The sequence below is a fragment of the Melampsora larici-populina genome (assembly GCF_000204055.1).
Source record: "Melampsora larici-populina 98AG31 unplaced genomic scaffold MELLAscaffold_47, whole genome shotgun sequence".
Taxonomy (NCBI): Eukaryota; Fungi; Basidiomycota; class Pucciniomycetes; order Pucciniales; family Melampsoraceae; genus Melampsora; species Melampsora laricis-populina.
In genome coordinates, this window is record NW_006768811.1 from 50,497 (window position 1) to 57,051 (window position 6,555).

The following is a 6,555-nucleotide window of genomic DNA, read 5'->3' on the forward strand; positions in this document are numbered from 1 at the left end:
ACGACTTTCCAGACCGAACGTTAGCATTGCCAGACAAGCCGCTACTCTAGACGCACCGCCAGTTACACCGTCACGAAGTCGTACAGACTTCGCTCCGCCAGCTACACCAATACCGACTCGCATCGAATCGACTAAGCTACCATCCCTGCCAGAATCCGACAAATCTTCTCCACTTTCGTCCTTGCCTCCATCTCCAACACGTAAGACCACGTCCAGTACACCATTCCCGAAAATGTCGGAGCAACAAACTACGTCGAACAATGCGGATTCGGATCTTATGAAGGCCATTGTCGAATCACAAGTCGCAAGTAATCGCCGTATGGAAAAGTTCGAGGACCTCATGACGAAGTTGCTTATCTCTAAAGAATCACCTCAGCCCGCTACGACACCAGAGGAGACTAAACCTGACGGAGGAATTGACCTTACGAAATTCCGAACATCAGACGGACCTGTTTACAAAGGACCGTACCGTGCATCCGAGCCTTTTTTATTATGGTACTCATCTCTAAAGACCTTTTTTCGTACAAAAGGCGTCGTGTTGGATAAAGATCGGATAACGCTAGTAGGTAACTTTCTGGAAGAACCGAACGCCCACGCTTTCTATGAAGGGGGTTTCGATCGTTTCATCAAAGGCACTTGGAAGGAATTTCTCGTTCAGCTTTTTGATTCCTGCCTGCCTAGCGATTGGAATAGCCGTCTATTCGAACAAGCCCAACACTTGAAGATGTCGCCATACGAGGACTTCATCACATACAGTTCTAGAGCTAGAGGAATACAAATATTAATCAATTTCCACACTGTCACATTAAATGATCATCAATTGGCGACCTTCGTAGAGTATGGAATGATAGAAGAGTTGAAAACCGCCGTCAAACTATGGGGATTCTCAAGAAATACAAAAGACTTCGCCTATCACACGTTTGAAAATCAATGTGAGACCCTCTATGCCTCCTTGGTCGCGTCTCATGCCATCACGAAGAAGACGAGAGCACCTAGTTTTCCTGCTACGATCCAGAACCGATCCCGTTTCCCTGTCACCAGTACTTCTTCGAGGTTGTCTGACGAAGAATTTAAGTGGAAAATCGACTCTTATCGCGACAGCATAGGCCAGTGCCACTTCTGCAAAGGATTCTGCGGCAGCGAACACCGTGCATGCAAAGGACCGTACGTCAAAGAGAAAGCATTCTTCCCGCCAGGTTACGTCGCACCGCCTAAACCAGCGAACTACGTGCCTCCACGTGCAAAGTCATCGCCACCGACTGGTTACAATCAGGCTGGACGACCCACTCAAAGACCGGCCGGACGCCCAGCAACTTCTTACGCGAAGGTCGCAGCCGCTGGAGAATTTCCAGACCTTGACGAAGCGTCGGTAGCGGCATTACAGGCACTAGACGAAGAACTTGACCTGGCTGAAGCTGAAGGGTACGTCACCTCCCCCAAACCACCACGAGTCATCATTGAATTCAACTGTAGAGGCGAAAAAATTAGGGCATTAGCTGATCCTGGCGCTGAGATCAATCTCCTAACAGATCAGGCGGCCGAGCGACTTAATCTTCAACGTCGAAAACTCGTGCGCCCAACCCAACTCAGTCTTGCGGTCAACACCGACTCACCTGCCCCACTCTTGACACACTTTACAACCTTGAACATATCAGACCCAAATTCAGAAAAATCGTTCGACAGGGTGTTTTGCAAGTTGGGAGATGTCGGGGGAGATTTTGATATGATCCTTGGGACCCCCTTTTTTCATCTTTTTCAGTTATCTGTTTCAATTAATCAGCGAGCTATATGTTGTGAGCGTACGGGGGTAAAGATTTATGATTATCGTGTGATGGATGAGCTTAATGAAAAAATCGCTAAAGCGTTAGTTCCTCGTGTCACTGAGCCATCAAGAGAGTGCAGTTCTGCCTGGGAGAGACAAGTTTCGGAGAAGGAGCCAATGACATCCTTGAGTGAATACGAACAATCGGAGAAAGACCTATTTGAACAATTTCAGGACCTCTTTCCAACTGATATACCAGCCGTTTCAGACGAAGCAGAGGAAGAAGGATTATTTGTTGATGGTTCTTTTCCTGAAAAATTACAAAATGAAAGCTCAAGAATTCGTCATAAAATAGTATTGAAAGATCCAGGAGCAGTAATCAACGAGAAGCAATACAACTATCCACCAAAGCACATGAATGCGTGGAAGAAACTCGTCGACCAACATCTTGCAGCGGGACGAATTCGGCGCTCAACCAGTCAGTACGCCTCTCCGAGCTTGATCATTCCGAAGAAGGACCCTTCCGAACTTCCGAGATGGGTATGTGATTACCGTGTCTTGAATAGCCTGACCGTGAGGGACCGTGCGCCGTTACCCAACGTGGACAGGTTGGTCAGGCTTGTAGCAACCGGAAAATTTTTTTCGATCATTGATCTCACGAATGCATTTTTTCAAACACAAATGAGGAGCGAGGATATTCCTTTGACGGCCGTTCACACACCCTGGGGATTGTACGAATGGTGCGTCATGCCAATGGGCCTCACGAATGCGCCAAGCACACATCAAGGACGACTCGAAGAGGCGCTAGGGGATTATCTCAACTCAATCTGTGTGGTGTATTTAGACGACATCGTGGTGTTCTCCAACTCACCAGAGGAACATGCTATACATACACGACAAGTCCTTCAGCGCCTGAGAGAGGCAAATTTATATTGCAGCAGAAAGAAGACTAAATTATTCAGATCCGAAATTAAATTCTTAGGACATTGGATCTCAGGTGAAGGTATTCGTGCAGATAATGAAAAGATAGAGCAAGTCTTGAACTGGAAGACCCCGAAAACAGCGAAAGGAGTCAAGAAGTTCCTCGGGACCGTGCAGTGGATGAAGAAATTCATCTGGGGACTCGAGAAGCATGTCAATAAACTGACACCTCTTACGAGCTCGAAGTTGGACCCGAAAAACTTCAAATGGGGCAAGGCAGAAGATGACGCTTTTAACAATGTCAAACAACTCATGACGTCATTACCGCACTTGAAGAATATTGATTTCGAGTCGGACGACCCATTGTGGCTCTTTACAGACGCAAGCGGTGCTGGATTGGGAGCAGCGTTATTTCAGGGTGAAGAATGGAAAAAGGTGTCACCGGTAGCGTATGAATCAAGACAAATGACCCCTGCTGAAAGGAACTATCCGGTACACGAACAGGAGCTTCTTGCGGTGATTCATGCATTACATAAGTGGAGGATGTTACTGTTAGGTATGAAGATCAACGTTATGAGTGACCATCACTCGTTGACTTATCTCCTCAAGCAACGCAATCTCAGTAGAAGACAAGCTAGGTGGGTAGAAACTTTGGCAGATTTTGATGTTGAATTTAAATACGTGAAAGGGGAAGATAACTCAGTGGCAGATGCGTTGTCGCGGAAAGATATTGAGGAGGATAGTGTAGAGCAAGTAGGCGTGGAGTGTGTAGCAGCTCTGGTAGAGGCAGGACCAACGTTATCACCTCAAGTGCAGAAGAAGATCAGAGACGGATACGACGGTGATTCTTTCTACAGCATGATCATATCGGTACTACCATTGCGGGAGGACTGTGTGATAATTGAAGGCCTGCTATATATTGAAAACAGATTATATATTCCGTGCACCGACAAGTTGAGGTTAGAATTGGTAGACGAGGCGCACTCACGGTTGGGACATCTAGGCTATCTAAAGACTGTCGGGGATCTGCGTCGTGACTTCTTCTGGCCTCGCATGGCGACTGACGTGAAGGAATTCGTACGATCCTGTGATGTTTGTCAACGGACAAAGGCGTCGACACAAGCACCGGTAGGAAAGATGCTGACACCCTCTATTCCACAACTACCGTTAGACTGCTTAGCCATTGACTTCGTGGGGCCACTGCCGAAAGTGAATAACTATGATATGTTACTCACGTGTACATGTAGGCTAACAGGGTTTACAAAAATCATCCCTTGCGGTCAAACCGACACTGCCGAAAAAACGGCTTCCAGATTTTTTTCAACTTGGATCGGCACCTTTGGCGCACCAACTTCCATCATCAGCGACCGAGACAAGACCTGGACTTCCTTATTCTGGAAAGCGCTGATGAAAAGGTGCGGTACGAACTTCCACATGTCGACAGCTTTCCATCCTCAAGCAGATGGCCGAAGCGAACGCACAAATCGTACGGTGGGCCAAATTCTGAGATCTTTCACTGCCAAGCGACAAGGCAAGTGGTTAGAATCCTTAGCAGCAGTAGAATACGCCATCAACGGCGCAATCAACATTGCGACGGGCAAATCCCCGTTCGAGCTCATCTTCAATCGACAACAACGGTTACTTTCAATTCAGGATGCTGAAGATTCAGACCCGGCAGCATTGACTAAATGGTTCAATGTGAGACAGGACGCATGGCTGACGGCGCGCGATTCCTTGTGGACGAGTCGAGTGCAACAAGATCTACAGCACAATAAACTTTGCCGTTCCACAGAACCGCTTCAACCGAACTCCTGGGCGCTTCTAGACTCGGCGGACTGGCGAGGACGACACCAAGGGGGCGTTAACAAATTAAAAGAGCGCTTTGAGGGACCGTACCGAGTCGTCAAGTCTTCCAATCACGGACAGAACGTCGAGTTGGAGTTACCAGAAGGGGATCGACGGCACAATGTGTTCCACATTTCAAAGGTCAAAGCGTACGTGGAAAGGGAAGGCGACGGGGTCAATACGTTAGTTGAAAGGGTACGGAAGTAAGTTCCTCTCCCTTGTATGCACCGCCGTAGTATACTACGAAATTGTCAAGAAAACAATACCTAGGCCACTTTGTGAGCACATCCACTTCGACTTCATTCCCTAGGTGGCAACGACGTAATAGGATTGCGCGGACAAGCATGGGATTCAACGACTATCGACCACAGCCGAAAAAACAATTTTCTCAAGTTCTCTCCTTATTTTGTTTTTTTTCTGTTCTTTCTTTTCCTTTTATTTCTTTTATTTCTTTCTCTTTTCTTCACTGATATGCGGTTGGTTTCAATATTAGTTAGGCTTTCTTTAATTCTTTTGTTTATTTTCCTTTAAATCTTCACAAAATATTTAGCTGCGCTTTACAATTTTCTTTTCCTTCTTTTCTTTTTTCATTTTCTCTGTTTCATTATTTCAATTACAAGGCATGCTCGATTCTTTTAATGGAGGGGAGACTGTAGGACCTTTGGTCATTACATAACACCAAGTACAAACACTTAATACAAAACTACTTAGACTTAAACTAGATTTCATATATATTTGTTTTCACACCTCATCTCGAATGGTTCCTTAGAGATATCGGGACTAATCATCCACCCTCTATCCTTCGGAACCAGGTATGAGATCAATTTCCTTTTATTATTTCTTTCTCTCTATCTTTTATCATTAGATTGTAGCTGAGAGATATCGGGACTAATCATCCACCCTCTATCCTTCGGAACCAGCTGGTTTCCTGTAGGTTTTAGTAATAAAGATTAGATCTCTTGGGTTCTAGAAAACCCCACCGCTGTGCCTCACAGCGTCCCGTCCGAAGTATCCAGTGAAGGTTATCATACGAACCTTACAATGCTGGCTTCAGTCTCAGCCGAAAATGCTTAGTTCCATATAGAGGAGTTAGATACCATCTTCAGGAGTGGTCCCGGCTCAAGGATAAGGAGTACGTCTTGAAATCTCAGTTGCTATTGGAATCTCATTGCTGAATTGTGTTCAAAATTCAGGCCGGCAAATAAAGAAGAGCTCTTTAACCTGAGACATTCCAGTGCACGTATGGTGATTGAACGCATCTTTGGGGTTTCAAAAAAGCGCTTTACAGTCATGGAACATGGGACCTACTATCCTTTCAAAACTCAGGTCCGACTAGTTCCTGCTATGTGCGCAATTCACAACTTCATCCGTCTCCACGACAGCAGCGAACTCGAACTTGAATTCCCTGAATTCCAAGCCCTTTCTGAAAACCCGCTGCCACATAACTCTAGTTCAACTTTGGCAGATGGCTATGAAATACAAGATGGTGCAAATGATGATACGGATGCAGCAAGATGGCGCGATGAGATTGCAAATAGGATGTGGGCAGATTATCAGAAGAAGAAGCAAGCCGAGGCCAGGAGAAGAGGACGAAGGTAAACCAGATCTTGGTAACTTATACATATAAATTATACATATTACATGCATATCTCAAAAATCTCAAATGATGTCAACTTATGTTAAAAGAGTCCAGGTTCATAATTATATTTTGTGACTACATATATATTTGATCAACTTTGATCAACTTGAAAGCTTTCATTTCTTTTGGGTGTTCTGATCAAGCATCTCTAACAAAACATTTTGAGCAAGTACAGGATTATTGATTGCCATATAAACTCCAGCCATCTCTGGATGTTGGCCAAACATGGCTATGATCTTTGCTTGAACCTACGGGCCAAGCTCCACCATATCCTCTATTTTTGCAATTGCTTGAAGGCTAATTGGGTCAACCTTTGAGCGAGGTTCTTCTACAGTTGACTTTAAACCCATGAGATCTCTCCCCCAAAGATCGAGTGCGGCCGCTCCGT